The sequence below is a fragment of the Bos indicus x Bos taurus genome, chromosome 21 (assembly GCF_003369695.1).
Source record: "Bos indicus x Bos taurus breed Angus x Brahman F1 hybrid chromosome 21, Bos_hybrid_MaternalHap_v2.0, whole genome shotgun sequence".
Classification (NCBI taxonomy): Eukaryota; Metazoa; Chordata; class Mammalia; order Artiodactyla; family Bovidae; genus Bos; species Bos indicus x Bos taurus.
The window spans coordinates 47,838-73,792 of NC_040096.1; the positions used below are offsets into that span (position 1 = coordinate 47,838).

A 25,955-nucleotide genomic window follows, 5' to 3' on the forward strand; every position below is an offset into this window, starting at 1 on the left:
ACCTGCATTTTGAGAAATCTGTATGCAGGTCAGGAAGCAACAGTTAGAAGTGGACATGGAAAAACAGACTGGTTCCAAATAGGAAAGGGAGTACGTCAAGGCTGTATATTGTCACCCTGCTTATTTAACTTATATGCAGAGTACATCATGAGAAACGCTGGGCTGGAAGAAGCACAAGCTGGAATCAAGATTTCCAGGAGAAATATCAATAACCTCAGATATGCAGATGACACCACCCTTATGGCAGAAAGGGAAGAAGAACTAAAGAGCCTCTTGATGAAAGTGAAAGTGGAGAGTGAAAAAGTTGGCTTAAAGCTCAAAGTTCTCCTTTTTTAGTTCCTTGGGGTATAAAAGGTCTAGCTTTTTTTTTTTTTTTTTTAATGTAAGCATTTTTTCACTACAAACTTTTCTCTTAAAGCTGTGTTTGTTGTAATTTGTTATTGTCCTCTAATTTTTGGCATGACATTTTTCTATTTCCATTTGTCTCAGTATATTTTTTAATTCTTTTTTGATTTCTTCTCTGAACTACTGGTTGTTCAGGGATATGTTTAATCTCCATACATTTGCAAATTTTAAAACTTATTTCTTTAACTGATTTCCAGTTATATACTGTCATGGTTGGGAAAGTGTTTGATATGGTTTAAATTTTCTGTGACATTCTTGAATGAAGGTCTTACTGTCTGTCAGAGTCAGATGATCTGGAGACATGTCGACCCTTAAAGTGTTAGTCACTCAGTCATGTCAGACTCTTTGTGACCTCATGGACTATAACCCACCAGGAACCTATGTCCATGGTATTCTCCAGGAAAGGATACTGAAATGGGTAGCCATTCCCTTCTCCAAGGAATCTTTCTGACCCAGAGATCAAACCCAGGTCTCCCATATTCCAGGCAGATTCTTTACCATATCCTTAGGATGGTCACAAAAGCTGAGGTGTATCTATATGTACAAGTTCCTTCCAGGGAGATATTGGTAAATTGAGGTGGGAGGCCCTCAGACAATTGAATAAGTCAATTTTTAATTTTATAATTCCATTTATAGGACTTAAAATATTCTTGCCTTTAGTTCACATCCACTAGATCTCATAATAACAGCCAGTATGTAGATAAATGAATCTTTAGATGCTCTGATACAGGGCAGTCAAAAAGAGAGAGATTACCTAACCAGATTACACATTTATATTCTCTAAATTAGCAACAATCCACCAACACTCCATTTTCTTGGACTGCTGCTAAGTCACTTCAGTCGTGTCCGACTCTGTGCGACCCCATAGATGGCAGCCCACCAGGCTCCCCCATCCCTGGGATTCTCCAGGCAAGAACACTGGAGTGGGTTGCCATTTCCCTCTCCAATGCGTGAAAGTGAAAAGTGAAAGTGAAGTCGCTCAGTCATGTCCGACTCTTAGCGACCCCCTGGACTGCAGCCTACCAGGCTCCTCTGTCCATGGGATTTTTCAGGCAAGAGCACTGGAGTGGGCTGCCATTGCCTTCTCTGTTTCTTGGACAATATATCTCAAAAAATGATTTCTACCATGTTTCTCCTCATAAATAACAGTTCTAAAATATTGTGTGTAAACTGAGAAAACATACCAGAGGTGAAAACCCCTGAAGTCTTTTATTTAAAAAAACAATTCTTCATAAATTCTTTCCAGTGTGATTCTGTGTAAGAGGTCAGTTTCTCACAAGTCCCCCTGTGGAAGCCAGAGAATCTTCTTGGGCTTTAATTACATTCTGAAATGTTTTTGCACAAAGACACTCTACAATGATAGCTAGAAAATCTAAGAAACTGGTTTTCTAACTTTTGCAACTGTAATAAATAAGTACATGAATTTTACATGCTTCTTCAAATATATCTGTATTGTTTAGACATGCTGATTCAGTGCCTTAGCATCAGATTCTAGAGCAGAAACCCACAAAATAGATACATATTAAGAATGTATACAGATGAATGCTCTTTACTTCTAGTGTGATGTGTATCTTCTTTATAGATAAGCACCCTAGTATTCACAGCCATTTTATATTCTTTCTTAAAATTTATTACATATATGTATTCAAGGCACATACTATATCTTCAGTTAAATTTTATTTTGTTAATTATTGATGTCTAATAAACACTCAAAAATGTTATCTACTCTTTTTATTCCTTCCTTTTTCTTTGCTTTGTTCTCTCTCTCTCTCGTTCTCCATTTGTGTCCCAAACATTAGGTAAGTGCTTTGGATAATACAGACAGAATGTAGAATCCTTGAGCAAAGGTTGTTCACAATCTCATACTGTAGGCCATGATTTCACAAACAGGACAATATCAAATAGAATGATTAAAGGAAATGGTTGTCTGTGAACTATAAAAAGGAACATTTAATCAAACCTAAGAAGAGGAGGAGTTGATAGCTAATTATTAAGGAAAACTAAGCAATTTACCAAGGCACTTTAAATTGCTTTCAGTTTTGGATTTCTTAATTCTAAAAAGCTGTGTGTATGTGTGCATCTGTGTATTCAGTCACATCCAACTCTTTGTGACCCCAGGGACCACAGCCTGCCAGGCTCCTCTGTACATGGAACTTTCCAAGCAAGAGTATTGGAGCAAGTTGCCATTTCCTACTCCAGGGGCTCTACCTGCCCCAAGGATTGAATCCGAGATCCTGTATCACTTGCATTGGCAGGCAGATTGTTTACCACTGAGCCACTGGGAATCCCCTGGAAAGGTATACAGCTGCTCAACTCAAGACCTCTGTAAGTGTCAAATTATCTTTCTAGAATCATTTCCTTCCCAAATTTATTTTTGGATCTGACAATTAATATCTCCATTCAAGAAAACCTTTCTTCTGCACACTATGTTTTGACATTTGTTCCTAGATTTTTAACCCTGTTTTTTTAATTGATGAAAGTCTTAAACTTTATTATGAATTGTGTGTGTGGTTAGTTAATAAATGTTTCTTTATTCATCTAGATTACAAGGTCCATTTTTATACAAACTAATGAGTTTTTCAAGAAATGTAAAGCACTTAGAGGCAGACAAAGAATAATTAAATAGTTGATAAATAATAATATACTTGAAATAATAATGTTTGAATGAATGGATACACACAAAAATGATAGAATTTGAAGAGCCAGGAAGTTTTGCACAGAGAAAGTTTCATAGATAAGGTCAAGACATACAATGAAGCATGACAAGTTTTGAAAACTGCAACAATTCCCTATGGCTGAACTTTAGTATAGCTACTCATTTATTAAATAACTTGATAAAATTATATTTCTCATGTGTCATACTGTATAATTTTGCAAAAGTAATTACTATATGTGTGTGCATATGTGTGATATAAATCTTTGAAGCCACCTTTTATTTTTAGTTTTCCTAAGGCATTTTTCACATCCTTGTTCCATAGGCTATAAATCAGAAGATTTGACATGGGAATCATAAGGGTGTAAAACAATGAGGTCATTTTGTCTTGATCTAAAGAGTAGAGTGAACTTGGCCCAAAGTACATAAAAAGCATAGTTTCCTGGGAAATTGCCACAGCAGTTAGGTGGGAGGTGCAGGTGGAGAAAGCTTTGAACCTCCCCTCAGCAAAATGGATCTTTGAGACTGCAAGGATGATATAATAATAAGAGACAGGAACTCCTGAAATTGAGCTCAATTCAATAACTCCAAAAACAATAAATACTGTCAATCCATTGACCTGTGTATCAGAGCAGGAAAGAAGGTAGAGTGGAGGTAAGTCACAGAAGAAGTGGTTAATCTCATTTCACCCACAAAAGTGTAAGTGGATTGCTAATGTCGTGTGTATCAGAGCATCTGCCAAATGGTGCCATTTCCCACCAGGTAAATCCCAGCCACAAGCAGAGAGCACGCCCCGCTGGACACGCTGACCACATAGAGCAAGGGGCTGCTCACGGCCTTGTACTGGTCATAGGCCATCACTGCCAGCAGGAGACACTCAGAATCTGCCAAGATACAGAAGACCAAGAATTGCAGAGCACAGCCACAGAAAGAGATTGACTTGTTCTTGGCAAATAGGTCCACCAACATCTTGGGGCCAGTGGCTGTGGAATAGCAGAGGTCACAGAAGGAGAGGTGGCTGAGGAAAAAGTACATGGGTGTGTGCAGCTGGGGGTCCATCCTAATCAGGGTTATCATTCCAAGATTTGCCAGAAGACTGATGAGATAAACAAGGAGAAACAAGGTAAATAGGGTCACTTTGTTCTCAGTCTTCTCAGTAATACCCAAGAAAATGAATTCATTCACGGAGGAGCAATTATCTCTGTCCATTCCTCTTTGTTCTTGTCTATACTCTTAGAAAAATATTTTAAAAAATAAATAACAAAGATACATGGATAGGTAACACTTTTGCACATCTGCAAAATATCATAAGACAGAACACATTTCTTTCTATAATTGTGTTTTTGTATTCAGAAAAGCATCCAGTCAAGTGCCCGCTCTTTAAAGAGGCAAAGCTATCTATTGGGGCTTCTTTGTTGGTTCAGACAATAAAGAATCTGCCTGCAACATGGGAGACCCAGGTTTGATCCCAAAGTCAGGAAGATCCCTTGGAGAAGGGAATGGCTACTCACTCCAGTATTCTTGTCTGAAGAATTCTGTGGACAGAGGAGGATGGTGGGCTACAGTTCTAGGGGGCACAAAGAGTCCAGCATGACTGAGTGACTAATACTTCTTCAGGTATCTATTACCCAATAACAAAAATCACCTAGAATAGACTGCTGAGAAACTGAACCAAATCTATTATGTCATTTATGAGGCATATTACTTCCTACAAGGTCATGTCGGAGTCTGATATTTTTATCTCAATGGATATATTTGAATTAATTTAGACTGGTTCCAAATAGGAAAAGGAGTACGTCAAGGCTGTATATTGTCACCCTGATCATTTAACTTATATGCAGAGTACATCATGAGAAATGCTGGGCTGGAAGAAACACAAGCTGGAATCAAGTTTGCTGGGAGAAATATCAATAACCTCAGATATGCAGATGACACCACCCTTATGGCAGAAAGTGAAGAGGAACTAAAAAGCCTCTTGATGAAAGTGAAAGTGGAGAGTGAAAAAGTTGGCTTAAAGCTCAACATTCAGAAAACAAAGATCATGGCATCTGGTCCCATCACTTCATGGGAAATAGATGGGGAAACAGTGTCAGACTTTATATTTTGGGCTCCAAAATCACTGCAGATGGTGACTGCAGCCATGAAATTAAAAGACGTTTACTCCTTGGAAGGAAAGTTATGACCAACCTAGATAGCATATTGAAAAGCAGAGACATTGCTTTGCCAACAAAGGTCCGTCTAGTCAAGGCTAAGGTTTTTCCAGTGGTCACGTATGGATGTGAGAGTTGGACTGTGAAGAAGGCTGAGCGCCGAAGAATTGATGCTTTTGAATTGTGGTGTTGGAGAAGACTCTTGAGAGTCCCTTGGACTTGCAAGGAGATACAACCAGTCCATTCTAAAAGAGATCAGCCCTGGGATTTCTTTGGAAGGAATGATGCTAAAGCTGGAACTCTAGCACTTTGGCCACCTGATGCGAAGAGGTGACTCATTGGAAAAGACTCTGATGCTGGGAGGGATAGGGGGCAGGAGGAGAAGGGGATGACAGAGGATGAGATGGCTGGATGGCATCACTGACTCGATGGACATGAGTCTGAGTGAACTCTGGGAGTTGGTGATGGACAGGGATGCCTGGTGTGCTGCAATTCATTGGGTCGCAAAGAGTTGGACATGACTGAGTGACTGAACTGAACTGAACTGATCTCTCTTTTCCTCTTCAAAATAATATGAACAAGACTCTAATGTATTAGAGATGCTGAGCTGTAGACAGGGCTAAGGATTCTCTCCACTTGAAAGTATTTACATGGAAACAAAATGGGATTACAGCTTTAATGTTTCTCACTACATGATTGGCTTAAGAATATTTGTATTAATTCCTGAAATAATGACTCTGTCACTGACTAATAATAATGATCACTATTTTGTTACTGGTTTTATGTTGTATTTAATAGTGAAACATTTAAGTATTATTATCAGCCTTTATTCCTAGTAATTTATTATTGATCTGTCATAATACTCATTACCCCTTTGCAGAGATAGTTGTCAAAAATCAAGTCGCTTGATGAGTGAAAGAAAAGATCTAAAAGGAATTGAAAACAATAGAACACATTTGCATCTGTTTGGATTTTAAATGGGCTGTAATATTATAAAATGGAAATTAGACGAGAGACAATAAATTATTCTGAGAGACACATACCCTCTCTCGTGTATGTATCTGTGTGTGTGTCGTGTTTGCTATGCCTATTTTTTTAATTGGAGTAAAACTGCTTTACAGTGTTGTGTTGGTTTCTGCCATGTAGCAAAGCAACTCAGCCACTATTATAAATATATCACCTCCCTCTTGACTTGTATACGTTTTTGAGGTATATGAGAATAGAATGCATTTAATGAACTTCTTCCTTAAGCCTAAATAGATATGATGTTTTTTCACATGAGAATTAATTTGAAAGTTTTTATTTTTACTGTGGTGGTTGTATTATTTTTTAAACAAAATGAAACAAACCTTCAATTCATGTATACACTTATCCAATGATAAAAGGAGTAAAAGATTTTTTGTGAGCCAACAAGAAAATAAAATCATTAAGAAGTCATACTGTGGTTATTAACAAGTTCAGGAAGATGGTTCCCAATCAGAGAAATCAAAATCATTTCTGGCAAATAAATGCAGAGTTAATTTAACTGAGTAAGTAGGCATAAATGCTTCACTTACAAATACATTTTTTCTTTCTCAAAAAGTTATTTCCTCTTATATTCTTTAAGATAGGACCTGGAAACCTACCTGAAGTGAGTAGATCTTGGGTAGCTAAATGATAATAAGTAGATGGTCTTTTATTTTACCAGGTGTATGGGGACTTAAATCCCTGAGTTACTGCCCCTGGGTTTTGATGTTAGCAAACATTTCATTAATTATGTTTCTGCTTCTGTGTATTCCCCTGTGAATTCAGAAACAACTTTGCAAAAGCTGAGTTTTGAAGCCTCACTATTGCTGCCAAATTGATCTATGGTAGAAGAAAATAGCAATTTGTTTGTATGGTGTGCTTCACAGTTACCCTGAAACTATCTCTTCCTTGTCCAGTCAAAGAGGAAACCTAATGAAACTCAAAAAGATCCTCCCGCCGTCATTTTCAGCTCCTTTGGATTGGTCATTTTGTCTTTGAAACAGTCTCCTTCAATACATTTAGAAATATTGCTACACTTTGACCATATGCTCTTTCTTATGTAAGTATGCAGTTCTTGTTTTCATTGTTTTTTAATTATACTTTCAAGATTGTTCAGTTATCTCCAGTCTCTAAATCCAGAATATTTTCATTACTTCAATAAGAACCCCCCACTTGCTACCCGTCAGTTCTCCTTCCTTAGCCCACAGCAACCACTAATTCTATGTGGTTTCCTATTACGGATGTCTCATACAAACAGAATCATGTGATACCTTTTTTTGTTCTCATTTGTTTTGTTCATTTGTTTATTTGTTTATTTTCCTGTCAGGCTTCTTTCCTTGAAAATAATGTTTTCAAGTTGCATCCATGTTGTTCCACTTATCAGTATTTTGTTTCATCATTTTGGGACAATAATATTTCATTTTAAAGATACAATACACTTTGCAGATCCCCTCTTCAGTTAAGTGACTTTCAGGTTTTTTCTACTTTTTATCCATTATGAATAACGATGCTATAACATTAGTAACAATCATCACCACACATTGTCTTATTCTCATCCTACCACATTACTTACAGGCATTTCAATGACTTTATGACTCCCTCACATTTCCTAAATAATGCATTTTTTTCTTTCTGAATTACATTTTATTTATATAAGAATATTTATATTACATTTAAGACCTCAGGAAAAATCAATGATTTTTTTTTTCATTTCCTAAAATTTCTAGTGCAAGAATTTGAAAAGGTAATACTATCTAAATGTTCATTTACTACTAAGTATAGTAGTAATATTTCTGTCTATTAAAGTGGAGGCTGAGGAACAAAAATAAGAATGTAACTGTGTCCAGAATTTTCTACTGATAAAGTTCATATATGCAAAGATGACTCATTTAAAACTTTTTACACAAGTGATTTTTGTAAATAAACAGAGTTCATAATTTTTCTTAAAAAAGTTATTTGTTTGCTACTATCCACATTCATTCTATGAGACAGAAGACTCACTCATATTACATCCTCCCAAATTCTCCCTTCTAGACAGCAACGGAACTCTTTCAGTGAGTCAGTTCAGTCACTCAATCGTGTCTGACTCTATGCTACCCCATGGACTGCGGCATGCCAGGCTTCCCTGTCCATCACCAACTCCAGGAGCTTGCTCAAACTCATGTCCATGGAGTCAGTCACTTTGGTGCCCAAGAAAATAAAGTCTGTGACTGTTTCCATTGATTTCCCATCTATTTGCCATGAAGTGATGGGACCAGATGTTGTCATATACTCGATGGACATGAGTTTGAGTAAGCTCTGGGAGTTGGTGATGGGCAGGGAAGCCTGGCATCTTGCAGTCCATGAGGTTGCAAAGAGTCAGACATGACTAAGCATCTGAACTGAACTGAACTGACTTGGTGATGCCATCCAACCATCTCATTCTCTGTCATCCCCTCCTCCTCTGGCTTTCAATCATTCCCAGCATCAGGGTCTTTTGCAATGACAATCATAATCATTGGACACTCATTTTCCAATGAATCATAGTTCTGGTATCTTTGGAAGTAGCCCAATCATACCAGATATAAAGATCTTAGAGCAAACTTTGGGTATGAAGTCCCTTGGACTGCAATAAGAGCAAAGCAATCCATCCTAAAAGAAATCAGTCCTGAATATTCATTGGAAGGACTGATGCTGGAGCTGAAACTCCAATACTTTGGCCACCCAATGCAAAGAACTGACTCTTTAGAAAAGACCCTGATGCTGGGAAAGGTTGAATGCAGAATGAGAAGGGGATGACAGAGGATGAGATGGTTGGATGGCGACCCAATGGACATGAGTTTGAGCAAGCTCTGGGAGATAATGAAGGACAGGGAGGCCTGGCATGCTGCAGTCCATGGGCTCGCAAAGGGTTGGACATGACTAAATGACTGAATAGCAACAAATCCTCCATTATAAATATGTTCTGAATTGTCTTTATCCATTCATCTGTTAACAGACATTTAGGTTACTTCTATGTCTTGGCTATTGTAAACAGCACTGTAATGAACATTGGGGTACACATATCCTTTCAAACTAGAGTTTTCTCTGAATATATGCCCTGGATGGGGATGGTTGGATCATGTGCTAGCTCCATTTTTAAGTTTTTAAGGGATCTTCATACTGTTCTCCATAGTGGCTGTACCAATTTACATTCCCACAACAGTGTAGGAGGTTCTTCTATTCTCCATACCCTCTCCTGACCTGCCTCTTGACAAATCTGTATGCAGGTCATGAAGCAACTGGACATGGAACAACAGACTGGTTCCAAATAGGAAAAGGAGTATGTCAAGGCTGTTTATTGTCACTCTGCTTATTTAATGTATATGCAGAGTACATCATGCGAAATGCTGGGATGGATGAAGCACAGGCTGGAATCACGATTGCCAGGAAAAATAATATAACCTCAGATATGCAGATGACACCACCTTTATGACAGAAAGTGAAGAAGAACTAAAAAGCCTCTTGGTGAAAGTGAAAGAGGAGAGTGAAAAAGTTGGCTTAAAGATCAACATTCAGGAAACAAAGATTATGGCATCTGATCCCATCACTTCATGGCAAATAGATGGAAAAACAGTGGAAACAGTGGCTGACTTTATTTTTTTAGGCTTCAAAACACTGCAGATGGTGACTGCAGCCATGAAATTAAAAGACCCTTACTCCTTGGAAGAAAACTTATGACCAACCTGCTGCTGCTGCTGCTAAGTCGCTTCAGTGGTGTCCGACTCTGTGCGACCCCATACACGGCATCCCACCAGTCTCTCCCATCCCTGGGACTCTCCAGGCAAGAACACTGGAGTGGGTTGCCATTTCCTTCTCCAATGCAGGAAAGTGAAAGTGAAAGTGAAGTTGCTCAGTCGTGTCCGACTCTTCGCGACCCCATGGACTGCAGCCCACCAGGCTCCTCCGTCCATGGGATTTTCCAGGCAAGAGTACTGGAGTGGGGTGCCATTGCCTTCTCCGCAATGACCAACCTAGACAACATATTAAAAAGCAGAGACATTACTCTGCCAACAAAGGTCTGTCTAGTCAAGGCTATGGTTTTACTAGTGGTCATGTATGCATGTGAGAGTTGGACTAGAAAGAAAGCTGGGCACCGAAGAATTGAGGCTTTTGAACTGTGGTGTTGGAGAAGACTCTTGAGAGTCCCTTGGACTGCAAGGAGATCCAACCAGTCCATCCTAAAGGAGATCAGTCCTGAATATTCATTGGAAGGACTGATGTTGAGGCTGAAACTCCAATACTTTGGCCACCTGATGTGAAGAGCTGACTCATTTGAAAAGACCCTCATGCTGGGAAAGATTGAAGGCAGGAGAAGGGGATGACAGAGGATGAGATGGTTGGATGGCATCTCATGGCAATGGACATGAGTTTGAGTAAGCTCCGGGGGTTGGTGATGGACATGGAGGCCAGGCGTGCTGCAGTCCATGGGGTCACAAAGAGTTGGACACGACTGAGTGACTGAACTGAAATGAAGTGGCACCCTCCCCAGCATTTACTGTTTGTAGGCTTTTTGATTATGGCCATTTTAACCAGTGTGAGATAATATCTCTTTGTGGTTTTAATTTGCGTTTCTTTAATGATTCACATGTTGATAATCTTTTGATGTGCCTCTTGACCACCTGTATGTTTTGTTTGGAGAAATGTCTATTCAGATCTTCTGTGCATGTTTTTGTTTGGATTGTTTGTTTTATATACTGAGCTGCATTAGCTGTTTGTAAATTTTGAAATTAATCCCTAGTTGCTCACATTGTTTACAAATATTGTCTCCCATTCTATGGGTTGTCCTTTCATTGTGTTTATGGTATCCTTTGCTGTGCAGAAGTTTTTGTTGTTGTTTTAGTTTAAATAGGTCCATTGGTTTATTTTTGTTTTTATTTCTGTTGCCTTAGGAGGTGGATACAAAAAAAATATTGCTGTAATGAATGTCAAAGACTGTTATGCCTATGTTTTCCTCTAAGAGTTTTGTAATACCTCATCTTATATTTATGTCTTTAATCCATTTTGCACTTATTTTTGTGTACAGTGTTAGAGAATATTCTAATTTCATTCATTTACACTGGCTACACAATTTTCCAAGCACCACTTATTGAAGAGACTGCCTTTTCTCTTTTGATAGTCTTGCCTCTGCTGGATTTATAGTCCTCAATTTTTATTTCAGAGTGATTTTGAGGCTTCTTAGGAAGTACCTGACTATGTAGTTAATTAATGCTTGCTATTAGCTCTAGCTTATAGTTATTAATATAGAAAATGCAGTCTGTATCATAGAATATAAAGGACCTAAATGCTCAAAGTTCTCTCAGTAAATATACAATAAATCTTAGGGTAATTGAAATAATATTTGAATGAAAGAATTAATCATAATAGTTGACAAAATTGCAAAATTCTGGAAGTATTTGGCAAAAAGGAAGTGCTATATATTAGTTGTTATACACAATGAAAGCTGTGTTTTGGAATGGTAGTATTTTTAAAGATTACACTTTATTAAAAATAGTTATTCACTCCTTTAAAGTATTTGAAACAATTTCATTTCCCTTGGATCATGAATATAATTTTACAAAAACAACAGACATATGTATGTATGTCTATATATTTATAGTACACCCTTTAAAACCACCTTTTATTTTCCAGTTTTTCAGGGCCTGTTTCACATCTTTGTTCTGTAGGCTATATAACAGAGGATTTAACATGGGAATCATAAGGATGTAGAACAATTAGGTCATTTTGTCTTGATGTGGAGAGTAGGAAGTATTTGGCCTGAAATACAAGAAAAGTACAGTTCCCTAGAAAATTGTCACAACATTTAAATGAGAGGTGCAGATGGAGAAAGCTTTGAACTTCCCCTCAGAAGAGTGGATCTTCAAGATTGATAGGATGATATAATAAGAGAAAAGGACTCCTGAAATGGTACTCAGTTCAATAAAACCAAAAATAGTGAATAACGCTATTTACCTGAATTCATTTACCTGTATATCAGAGCGGGAGAGGAGGAAAAGTGGAGGTAAATCACAGAAGAAATGGTTAATCTCATTTGACCCACAGAAACATAAGCGAAATGCTAATGTTGTGTGTATCGGAGTATGTGCCATTCCCACCAGATAAACCCCAGCCACGAGCAGGGGGCACATCCGGCTGGACACGCTGACCACATAGAGCAAGGGGCTGCTGATGGCCTTGTACTGATCATAGGCCATTACTGCCAGCAGGAGACACTCAGAATCTGCAAAGATACAGAAGACCAAGAATTGCAGAACACAGCCATAGAAGGGGATTGATTTGCTCTTGGCAAATAGGTCCATGGTCATCTTGGGGTGAATTGCAGTGGAATAGCAGAGGACACAGAAGGAGAGGTGACTGGGGGAAAAGTACATGGATGTGTGCAGCTGGGGGTCCAGCTGGGGGTCCTAATCAGGAATATCATCCCAAGATTTGCCAAATAGCCAATGAGATAAACAATTAGAACCATGGTAAGTATGGTCACTTTGTGCTCGGTGTTATCAGTATTCCCAAGAAAATGAACCCAGTCATGGAGGAGCAATTCCCTCCATCCATTTTTCTTTGTTCTTGTCTAAGCTTTCAGAAAATGATCAAGAAAAGGACTCATGGATGTGTAACACTTCTGCACATCTGCAGTATATCATAAGATAGAACACAATTCTATCTGCAATTGTCTTCATATTCAGAAAATTATACATTCATGCACCCACTCTTGAAAAAGGCATAACTGTTTTTACTCAATAAAACAAGTACCTGGTATAGAACATTGGGAAACTGAACCTAATCTAAATGTAATTTGTGAGGCATGTTACTTTCTACAAGCTTGTCTCTGAGCCTTCCTTTCTTTACTTCAGAGAATACATTTGATGAATTTACCTGTCTTCTCCTCTTCAAAATAATGTGGGTGGACTCTAATGTTAGAGATACCTGGCTGTCAGCTTCAGGACTAAGCATTTTCTGTGAATATTCATGTGGATACAAACCAAGATAACAATTCTAATATTTCTCAAAACCATGATTGTTTTAAGAGTATCTGTATCAGTTCCAGAAATAATGAGCATACCATGGATTGATCATAATACAATAATTATGTTTCTGGTTTGGGTTTGTGTTATGTTCAGTATTTGGTGAGACATTAAACAAGTATTAATGAGCAGTTCTCTAGATGTGTATTTTTGTTTTGTCATAATATTAATTACCTTTTTGTGGGAATAATCTGGTGCCAAAGAAAGAGTCTCTTTACTCACTGAAGGGAAACATTTCTACAAACTTATTTAACACATATATTTTTATCTCTTGAGCCTCCCTGTAGCTCAGCTGGTAAAGAATCAGCCTGCAATACAGGAGACCCTGGTTCGATTCCTGTGCCAGAAAGATCCCTGGAGAATGGGTAGGCTACCCACTCCAATATTTTTGCACTTCCCTGGTGGCTCAGATGGTAGAGAATCTACCTGCAATGTGGGAGACCTGGCTTCAATCCCTGGGTTGGGAAGATCCCCTGGAGAAAAGAACAGCTACCCACTCCAGTGAAATATAAAAAAGACTTTTTCTTTATAAAATGGAAATGAGATGAGTGATAATAAATGCTGTAGGCTTCCCTCATAGCTCAGCCGGTAAAGAATCTGCCTGCAATGAGGAAGACCTGGGTTTGATCCCTGGGTTGGGAACGAGCTCTTGGAGAAGGAGATAGCTACCCACTCCAGTATTCTAGCCTGGAGAATTCCATGGACTATATAGTTCATGGAGTCACAAAGAGTCAGACATGACTGAGTGACTTTCACTTTCAATTGTTTCTGAAATATATAGACTCATCTCCATTGTGTTTTCATGCATTTATATGTGTGTCACGTATTTGTATGTGTGTGTGTCTTGGATAATATGTGAAAATTGGAATATGAATGACGTGTATATTTTTTAGACCTAAAGAATATGATATATTGTTCACATGAAGTTCAATTTTTCACAGGTTGTTATTTGTAAGATACTTTTGAAATAACTACTTTTGAAATAAAACAACAAGAACCTTCAAACTAATGTTTATACTTGGTTGTTGTTGTTTTGAGACCCCCTGGACTGTAGCCCACCAGGCTCCTCTGTCTGTGGGATCCTATATGGATTGATACAATCTGACCATGGTCAACATGAAGAATAACATAATTCAGCCCAGTTATTTAACCTGTGCCATTTTAAGACAGTGTTTATATAGCAAGTAAAAACTGAAGCAGTATGAATAGAATATAAGCAGAGGGGGAAAATGTTTTGTTGATTATTAATTATTCCTGTTACATAATTTTATGAAATCATTTTTAATGTTTTGTATTATTACATAACGCTATGTATTATTATGTAATATAGATGTTAGATTTATAGATGAAATGAAGAAAATATTTGTAAAACATTTTTGCAACAAAGAATTTGTAGCTAGACTTACAAAAATGTTTATAAATAATAAAAACACAACCCAATTAAAAATAGGGACATGATTTGAACAGATACCTCACCAACAGATATATAACTGGCAATTAAATAATGATATAATAAATAATAATAATGAAAATAATAACAAACAGCAAAAATATAAGTTATAGAAATGTATTTTGAAATCATACATGTCCTTTTATGTCTAGACTTCAAGTGACTGTTCTCTGTGGCACTTCTGAATGTCACGTCAGTTGACCGGCCATTGAAGACACAGGTTATATGCTCAGTAGCTCATTGTGTTTCTGAGGTACCAGAAAAGGATGTTCCATACTTTCAGTAATACTTTCACACATAAAAATAAAAGATAGGGAGGAAAACAAATACTCTGCTTGCAATTAACCTTTAGTCTACAAGATGCCACTTAGAAAAAGTTTTCAAATTAATTTGGATTAGATTGGGTATAGAAGGTTCTTGACTTGTTATTGGACAGCATTTAAGAAAAGGTATTTGATATTGTTTTGATTGCTTTCCTAGCACCCCTGCCTCACACCATCTTGTTGCACTTTGTATATTTTAAATGATTAAAGAAATATATGTATTTAAGATCTATCAAGTGTTTAAAATGATTCAGGCATGATTGTCAGCATTTAGTCAAACATGCAACAGTCATTGATGTACGTACTATACTCTCCTCATTTTACAGGTCAGACAATTGAGACAGAAAAAATAAGTAACTTGACCAAAGTACAATTGACTAGTTGGGTACAAGAGATAGCACAGAAACCAAAGGAATATGGCTTCCTCCCTAATCCAGTAATTTTGTAAATGCAATCTTGTTAATGAGATATTCTACACATGAAAACACACACAGACACAATCTCTGAGGTTCTTACTATATCTTTTAAGAAAACCTATTACAATCTGTTCTAGCATTAACTCCCAGCTCCTAATGGTTGGAATTGACAGACTTTATTTTCTTGGGCTCCAAAATCACTGCAGATGATAACTGCAGCCATGAAATTAAAAGATGCTTGCTCCATGGGAGAACAGGTATGACAAACCCAGACAGCATATTAAAAAGCAGAGACATTACTTTAGCAACAAAGATCTGTCAAGTTAAAGCTATAGTTTTTCCAGTAGTCATGTATGGATGTGAAAGATGGGCCATAAAGAAGGCTGAGCACCAAAGAATTGATGCTTTTGAACCGTCATGTTGGAGAAGACTCTTGAGAGTCCCTTGGCCTGTAAGAAGATCAAACCAGTCAATAACAAAGGAATATTCATTGGAAGGACTGATGCCGAAGCTAAAGCTCCAATACTTTGGTCACCTGATATGAAGAACTGACTCACTGGAAAAGACCCCATAGCTGGAAAGACTGAAGGCAGGAGGAGAAGGAGACAACAGAGGATGAGATCGTTGGATGGCATCATCAACTCAATGGACATGAGTTTGAACAAGCTCCGGGAGTTGGTGATGGATAGGGAAGCCTGGCGTGCTGCAGTCCATGGGGTTGCAGAGTCAGACACCACTGAGTGACTGAACTGAATAGTTGGAAAGTTATCCAACTATTAGTTTGCAGCAATTTTGAAACTTTTAAATGTTTCCTTTATCTGGGGGCTATTAAATGTGTTTGGCTCTGTGAAAACAAGTGTTTGATAAAATGCTTGTGTGAGAAATTGTGTATGTGCTGGCAAGGTTGTTGCAGGTTCTTAGCTACAGTTTGTCCCAGGCATTGCAGGGGTAAAGAATCCGCCTGTCAGTGGAGGATAAGCAAGAGATACAGGTTCCATCCCTGGGTGAGGAAGATTCCCTGGAGGAGGAAATGGCAACCCACTCCAGTATTCTTGTCTGGATAATTCCAAGGACAAAAGCAGCTGGTGGGCTATAGTCCACGGGGTCACAAAGAGCTGGACATGACTGAGCATACACACAGCTGGAGCTTGTAATCAGGGATTTAGATGAATCCTGGAACCTTATATCTCAGGAGGGATTTAGCTTTGGTTTTAAGACTCTTTCAGCAGCGTCTTTCACGTCTTTGTTTCTCAAACTATAAATCAAGGGATTCAGCACTGGGATGATGATGGTGTAGAACACTGAGATGATTTTATCAGTGTTGGGAGAATACAGGTTGCTGGGTCATGAGTAAATGAAGAGCAGAGTTCCCTGGTAGATGGCCACATGTCAGGTGAGAAGCACAGGTAAAGAAGGTCTTCTTCCTCCTGCTGAAAGAACGGATCTTTAAAACTGAGAGGAGAATGTAAAAGTAGGAGATGATGATGACGATGAAACAGATAATTTCCACTGAGCTGCCGTACGTGCAGAGAAGCCACTCATTAAGTGACGTGTCTGTGCACAATAACTTAAGCAAGGGAGGGAGGTCACAGAAAAAATGACTAATGACATTTTTATCGCAGTATTTCAGAATAAATGCAAAGGATGTGTGCACCAGGGAACTCGTATTGCCTCCAAAGTATGACAAGATGATCAACCATATGTAGATACCCTGAGACATCATAGCCGTGTACAGTAAAGGGTTACAGATGGCAACATAGTGGTCATACGCCATGGCAGCCAAGATAAAGGATTTGGTATCTGCGAAAGTACAGAAGAAATAGAACTGCAGGGCACAGCTGTGATAGGAAATTGACTTGTTCTGAGAGAGGAGGTTGACAAGCATATTGTTAACGATGACTGAAGAATAGCAAAGGTCTACAAAGGATAGGTTACTAAGGAAAAAATACGTGGGGGTATTTTTGATCCATTTGATCCATTGATCCGTTTGAAGGTGCGGATCAACCCTGATTAACATCATCAATCCAATGCTCCCCATTAAAATCATAGAGTACAAAGTCGGAAACAGGAGAAACAGGACAATCTGCAGTTCAGGATGAGTTGGAAACCCTAACAATAAATTCTGTTACCAAGGTACAGGTTCCATCTAAAAAGTCCATATTCTGTGCTGTTTTCTTCTTATGAGAATTCTAACATCCTAAGATGCTATGTTGATAGAAAGAGAAAAAGAATAGATATAGTTATAAGGTTATTTTATTGTTTCAACAAAAAAACAAGCAATCAAGTCAAGAGTCCCAGACCAAAGTGAAAGTGAAAGTGAAGTTGTGTCTGACTCTTTGTGACCCTGTGAACTGTAGCCCGCCAGGCTCCTCTGTCCATGGGATTCTCCAGGCAAGAATACTGGAGTGGGTTGCCATTTATGTCTCCTTCCAAATATAAGTTATGAGAAACATATTTCAGAATTTAGTATCTTTATCTCATGGTTGATAGTTTTATTTTATTTGTTTGATTAATAGCTAGTTCTTCCACTGGACAGACATGTGCAGATAACATCTCTTATTTCTTACCTTTTTTAATTCTCAAGTATAGACCTCTAGCTAGTACAGAGGATTAAATGAATAATGAAGTAATAAATGAAATGATGATAAAAGGAAAAATATATCTGTTATTAAAAGTATGTTAACTTGAGTACATCTTGCAATGATAATTCTAGAACAATGTACTCCTTCTGTCCAGTATTTAATAGATAGTAGTGTGTTGCACTCTTGACTGTAATTAGACTGATGCAATGAGATATACTTCAGCTATTAAAAAAATAATAAAAGCAAAAATAATATTAGTGAAATGAAAGCAAATGTCAGTAAACATCAGCTGAGAGCATGTTTTAGACAGGGAGGAGTTTAAGGCAATTCCTTAAATCCTATCAAGATACTAAGTCAAGGAGATTAAAGTGATTAACTGCTTTTCTCTTTGGCATTCTTTATCATTCTTGGCTTCTAGTAAGCACATAAATATTAGATGACTGAGTAAAGTGGGCAAAAAATTAGTATTAAGTTAACTTCTCATCTTTAAAAATCACTCTATATAGCCTCCTCACTAATTATATAAGTGAACAAACACAAATAGCTGTGTTTAACTTTTATCCTAATATAATTCAGGATAATTGAGTCTAAGAATTTTGTCAATATCTGTTTCTGTAATCTCAGAGATTTTCTGGAAGCAAGGAGAATTTGAACATGACTTTGAAATATAAGACTTTTTATTGTAACCTTAAAAGATGACTTTGAAATCTATAAAACAAGCAAGTGAAACCTCCAGTGAGCTTTGCTACTAGTGCCACAGTTGGCTAGAACAAATGGTTGGGGTAATTCTCTCACTTATATAAAATTACTGAGACAGCTACAGGGCTAAGAACTTCATTGTTGTAATATCATCTAATTACTAAAAGTATGCTATACCATAGGCACAGAAAAGTCTAAGAGAATTAGAAGGGTTAGGATGCTGTCTTATGTTATTACCTCAAAGAGTGTGAATGAGATGCAGTACCTTGTTAAAATAGTAGTTAATTTATTCTTATTTTGCCTGTTTTCAAGGTAATCAGAGTGTTAAGAAATGAAAGACCTAAATTTAGAGTTAATAAGCATTTGGTTAGAATCTCATATTAGCCACCTGGACTGTATGACCTTGAACAGTTATGTGTGTGTGTGTGTGTGTATAATACATATATATATATATATATATATATATATATATATATATATATAGAGAGAGAGAGAGAGAGAGAGAGAGAGAGAGAGAATCTGCTATACTTAATACATATACTATATGTATATTATTACATATAACATTATATATATATTTAAAATTTTACTATAATAATGACAACAGTATTTCACATGGTTTCTCTGTCAGGTTAAATTAGGAAAACTATCTATCTATACTTTTTTGCTGTCTCACTTTAGATAGACTGGCACATAATAGGTAAAGAGTGAAGATTAGTTTCAATTACTCCACTGCTATCTACTCAGCAGTAAAGAATCCATTTGTCAAAGCAGGAGATGTGGGTTCAATCCCTGATCTGGGAAGACCTTCAAGAGAAGGAAATGGGAACCCACTCCAGTATCCTTGCCTGGAGAGTCTCATGGACAGAGAAGCCTGATGGGCTTCAGTCCATGGGGTCACAAAGAGTCGGACACGGCTTAACGACTAAACAACAAAAGAAACAACCCCACTGCTCTCGCTTATCCCTAGCTAATAATTAGAACTATGTCACCAGATTTTTTAAATAATAGTTATCATTTATATAATGATTGTGATGTGAAATGCAATATTCTAAACACTTTACATATAATTTATTTACTTGTCACACAAAAGTACACTCACAAAGTTTCACAGCAGTTGCTGTTACTGTCGTCTTTCTCTTACAGTTGAGGGAGCTAAAGCACAGAGAGCTGGAGAGCTAAGATGTGATGAAAATAGGATTGGAGCCCAGGCTCCTGCCTCCAAAACTTCAAGACAGATTGGCTGTGTAAGCTAGATTCTCATTATTGATTCTGTATGTTGCATTGGGACATTGAAGCTTAATGTTCTGAGTCACTCTATAAGTAGTTGACAGGTATAATTCAAATTCAGATATGTGTGAAGTCAAAGTTCATGAGGACAACCATGAAGGTGGTTAGAGAATTAACAGTGCAGCCTCCGTGAGACAGGCTGTGGTGCAGACTTGCTGAAGACAGTGCAGAATGACTCAGTTATTTCCTGAAAACACAGTCCATTACTCTTGGGGATTCACAGCGAGCATCCCTTCCAATAGACTAAGAAGGATTTTCCTGGTGGCTCAGCCCTTAAAGAATCTACCTACAATGCAGGAGACCTGAGTTTGATCCCTGGTCAGGAAGATTCCCTGGTGAAAGAAATGGCAACCCATTCTAGTATTCTTACCTGGGAAATCCAATGGACAGAGGAGCTGGGTGGGGCCACAGTCCATGAAGAGTTGAACATGACTTAGTAACCAAATCACCTCTACCACCACCACCACCATCCATGTAGACAAACGTGAGTGAGAAGAGAAGCATGAGGGAGGGGAAAAGTCAGAGATGAGAGTGAATCTTGGATTCTTGCTTTCAATGGGAATGACCAAAAAGATTCAATCAAACTGACGTGATTTGCTAAAATTTTCATAAATGTATAGCAAAACAATGTTAGAATAGAAAATAAATTAATTGAAACTATCATGTTTTAGTTGGCTACATGCTAGCCATTCATGTTTCAGTTTATTTCTGTTAACAAAAAAAAATTATTTAAACAAGGTAAGTGTCTCAGATCCCTGTAGAAGCTATAGAAGAATGACACGGGTAAATTTATTTGTGGGTAATATGCTAATACATATGATTTTGTAACTATTTTGACACATGTCAGAGGTCTCAGATCCATAAAAGTCTATTTTTGCATCAATAAAGCCAATCTGGTAAACACAGAAGCTACTTACCAAAGAAGGAGACATTTTCCTATTACCTAGATGAATAATTTCACCAATAGAACCAAGGACTTTTATATACATTCTCAAGTCATTAGGGACCCAATAACTGAAGGTTCCAAACATGTTCATTTCCAAGAGATTCCTAGGGAATAATTAGTAGGTTATTGTGAATTATTATTTTGAAACAGCTTCATAATTATAATAGCAATTCTGTTAGTGTTAGTTTGAAGAGGCAATTTTTACTCTCAGTAATATTGTGGTTGTTTTTTTTCTGACACTTGAAATCCCACTAGAGTCCTACACTCTAATACTGTAGAGGTTCTTTTAAATAGTTGATATATTTTAAAATGTAGCTCTCATTTAAAGTATTTCAAAAACCACATGGAAGTTCCTAAAAATGTTACTTGATGCCCTCAGCACTGAAATGTAATATTTTTTGTTGCACTGACGGGTGAGACCCATGGAGGGTGCTATAGAACCTGTTATTGTAGGTGCCTTCTGAGGAGACGAAAGGACTTTATTTTAAAAAAATTATCTATCTACCTATCTATCTATTTTTGGCTGTGCAGGATCTTCCTTGCTGTGCATGGGCTTTCTCTAGTTGCAGAGAGTAGGGCTACTTTCTGTTGCAGACCATAGGCTCTAGACCATGGGCTCTAATATCACAGGTTCAGCAGTTGTGGTGCACAGCTTAGATGGAATGTGGCTTGTGGTTATCTTCCTGGACCAGGGATTGAACCCATGTCCTCTGTAGTGGCAGGTGGACTCTTAACCATTGGCCCACCAGGAAAGTCCCAGAAGGACTTTTAAATAAGAGTCATATGCCTGAGAGCATCAAAGGGAGGCAAAACCATCCCAGTTACTAAATACAGTTTTTCATCATCAACTTGATTGTTCTTATGTGCGTTTTGTATGACGGTTTCACTAAAACAATATTTCAGCTGCTCTCAGAAAAACTTTCAGAACTTTTGGTGATTACACAGTACTAGAGTACCCTTGGAGAAGGCGATGGCACCCCACTCCAGAAATCTTGCCTGGAAAATCCCATGGATGGAGGAGCCTGGTAGGCTGAAGTCCATGGGGTCGCTAAGAGTCAGACACGACTGAGCGACATCACTTTCACTTTTCACTGTCATGCATTGGAGAAGGAAACGCAACCCACTCCAGTGTTCTTGCCTGGAGAATCCCAGGGACGGAGGGAGCCTGGTGGGCTGCTGTCCATGGGGTCGCACAGAGTCGGACACGACTGAAGTGAATTAGCAGCAGCAGCAGCAGAGTACACAAACTGGGAAATTTGCATGGCTACAAACACAGAGCTGTTTTCCCTTCACAGCATTTGCCAAATTTTAAATTGCTTGGAGTGGGGGGTTAAAGATATGTCAAAAACCTCTGAAACACAAGAATAGACAATTCTATATTTTTGTGCTGAAGAGACTGAGAAAGCTCAAGTATTTATGTGAGTACCTAGTACTAGTATGAGGGGTGAACTGGAGATACAGTGCATGTTGCCAAAACCAAAAGAATCAGTTTTCTATTGAATGGAGCTTATCACTCTTAATTGCATCAGAAAAATAACTGAAGCTTCATTGATTTGAGAAATCCTGTAGAACATCTTTGTAGTCTGTATGGCATGTAATAAACAAATTACTAAGCATGATAACAGGAAAGATTTTATGCCCATACAAGAGGGAAAATTCCAAAAGCAAATACACATTGAACCAAAATTGGAGTTGGCAAGTAAGAATTTAAAAATAATTCTAAAAACATCCTAAAGAAAATTGTCAAAAAAAAAAAATTGAAAATGACAAAAGTTGGGAGGCATTCTGCAAATGATTGGAAACCTTAGAAAATAAAATAGAATTGAAAAATACATCTAAATTAGAAACTTACTGAATGGATTTATTGATACATTGAATTTTTAAAAGCAAAGAATTGGATGAAAAGTGACAAGGTAAAAAGGGTTTGTATTAAGGATCTTTGGTTTGGAACTTGGCAACTAATGTGGTAAAGGAGGTCATCAAGAAAATATATGCTACTTCCACTCAAATACTTAAATGCTCACCATGAACCAGCCTTAAGAAAGCAGACTTTCCTAGCAAATGCTCTTTCACATTGGCACTGCTTGAGAGGAATGAACTTTAAAAGGTCAGGATGGGGAACACATGTATACCTGTGGCGGATTCATTTTGATATTTGGCAAAACTAATACAATTATGTAAAGTTTAAAAATAAAATAAAATTTAAAAAAAAAAAAGAAAAGAAAAAGAAAAGGATGAAACTCAAAAAAAAAAAAAAAAAAAAAAAAGTGTTTCCCATATACTGTAGATCCTAGAATTCTTACATCTTTCAGACAATAGATGGCACCAGAGAAAACTATCTAATCTAGTTACTATGCCTCTGAGTCAGTCCTGAAAAATAAACTTTCAGTGTTCTTAAAGATTTTTGTGTAATTGAGATTTCCAATTATGTTAGTACTCTGTTTCTCACTGTATATATGTTTTTTTTTTCAGAAATTTAAATTTTCTTTTAAGAAATTCTCTCATTCCCTGATAAGTTGATAACACTCCTCTCTGTGCAGGAAACTGTGACTCTCAGGTTCCAGTAACCCATCATCAAACAAAAAGTCCTGATTCTTCTCATCCTTGGTGTCAACACCCAGATATTCTTGTTGTTGTTTAGTCTCTAAGTCATGTCTGACTCTTTGCAACCCCATGGACTGTAACCCACCAAGCTTCCCTTTCCATGGAATTCTCTAGGCAAGAATACCGGAGTGGGTTGCCATTTCCTCCTCCAGGGGATCTTGCTGACCCAGGGATCAAACCTGGGTCTCCTGCACTGTAGGTGGATTCTTTATCGTTGAACCACTGGGGAAGCCCTGATATCCCAATAAGTTGAATTAACTTTAAGGCAGGTCAGTAAAATACAATTGAATTAAAGTTGAACTCATGTTCTAGAATAAGCATCAAACTATTTCTTATAGTCTCACATATAGGGCTTTTCATGGGAGGCTGTGAGACAACTAGACCTCAATACCCACCAGTCAGAATTTCAAATATTTATACAGAGGTCTTGACCAGCTTCAAGCATGTATACTGTCCAGATGGTCTCAACAGCAAGTTGCTCTCTCAAGACTGCTTGTGTGGTCTTTGGAAATACCTCTCATTGAAGGAATGATGGACAGAATGCGCATTCTAAAGACAAGGGAGAGGGTGAGGTGCACGCAGGTCCAGTGTGCCAGTCAACCAAATGTCACCTTCTCCAGATGACCTCCTCCCATGGTCCTAAATGAATCTGCCAAATAAGTCCCTTTATGTGCATAGTCATAAGTTGCTTCAGTCGTGTCCGACTCTTTGTGACCCTCTGGACTGCAGCTCACCAGACTCCTCTGTCTATGGGACTCTCTAGGAAAGAACACTGGAGTGGATTGCCATACTCTCCCCCAGGGGATCTTCCTGACCCAGGGACTGAAACTGCATCTCCTGCAGCTCAGCAGGCAGACTCTTTACTGCTGAGCCACTGGGGAAGCCTGAATCCCTTTATACACAGTGTCATATCCATATTTCCAGAAGGAGTTGAATGCAGTTAATATCTTGAAAAAATTGTATGAGGTGGCTGAGCTACCCTATAAGTAGTCAAGTAAAGTATCTTGTGTCCCTTTAGAGGTGATAGCAAACTTCCTCTGAAAGGCAGTTGAAATAGGCACTGAACAGAATATATTAGCTAAATCTGGCTGCAGAAGACTTGACACTTGCTGATGGAATGAAGTCAGTAATTTCATTGCTATTGCCTAGTCAAGGCTATGGTTTTTCCAGTGGTCATGTATGGATGTGAGAGTTGGACTGTAAAGAAAGCTGAGCACCGAAGAATTGATGCTTTTGAACTGTGGTGTTGAAGAAGACTCTTGCGAGTCCCTTGGACTGCAAGTAGATCCAAATAGTCCATCCTAAAGGAGACTAGTCCTGGGTGTTCATTGGAAGGACTGATGCTGAGGCTGAAACTCCAGTACTTTGGCCACCTCATGCCAAGAGTTGACTCATTGGAAAAGATTCTGATGCTGGGAGGGATTGGGGGCTATTTTCACCTCTCTATTCTGTTTTCCATTATTATCAATTCAAAATTAATTTTATTGTTCCTGTAAATATTTTGTAAGCCACTTAAAATTGTTTTGGGGATAAAGATAGTTAATTTTAAAATGATGATCTTCCAGTGGTATTTCCAAATCATGTTTGTCTTTGATGTTATGCATATTTAGCCCTTCTACTATAAAACCTAATCAGTGAGCTGACCATTGGGTATTATGGGATACTATTTATTTTTTAAAAGTGTGTATTTCAATGTAATGTCTATAAAAGCAACAGTCATTTTTTAAATATATAATTTTTTGTTTTTATTCATTTATTTATTTTAGTTTGGCCACAAGGCATGTGGGATCCTATTTCCCAGGCTAGGGATCAAATCTGGACCCTTGCAGTGGAATCAGGGAGTCTTAACCACTGGACCACCAGGAAAGTCCCAGTAGTCATAATTTTTATTCAGATTTTCCAACTTGGACAAGAGTCATTAAGCTGATCTTTCTGTCCAGGAACACCCAAGAGATAAGAAGTAGGTACATCTGGCACTTAGGTTTCAGCTAGGAGTTCTAACTAGAATGCTCACCCCTCACATACTTACTGCATGTAAGAAATATCAGCCACAATTATCTCCACGATCTTCCTAAATTACTCACATCCTTGATAATTGCTGTTGTTCTGCTGGTCCCATTTAATTCATTCATTCTTGTGGTTTTTTTGTGTGTGTATGTTTGTTTATGTGAATGTGAATATGTTGAGCTGAGGTTGTCCATCTTCATTAAGTACTTGTCCTTTGCTATAGCTAGATTTTAAGCTTCTTGTGATAGTCTATACATCTTTCTATGGAGTATATAGTATATTTTCTCACAAAAGCAATTTCTTAATTTATTGAATAAATTAAAATGAGTCAACTTGATTGTTTCTCTACAATAGACCCCAAGATGTAAGCGAGGCTTTCTACCCA

At 37.8% G+C, this 25,955-nt stretch overlaps 3 pseudogenes; all 3 read right to left on the reverse strand.

Moving 5' to 3' along the window:
* Positions 1-3,254: 3,254 nt before the first annotated feature.
* Positions 3,255-4,267, reverse strand: LOC113880067 (annotated as a pseudogene).
* A 7,549-nt stretch (positions 4,268-11,816) lies between these two features.
* Positions 11,817-12,783, reverse strand: LOC113880068 (annotated as a pseudogene).
* A 3,847-nt stretch (positions 12,784-16,630) lies between these two features.
* On the reverse strand, positions 16,631-17,601 carry LOC113879569 (annotated as a pseudogene).
* Between the last annotated feature and the right edge of the window lie 8,354 nt (positions 17,602-25,955).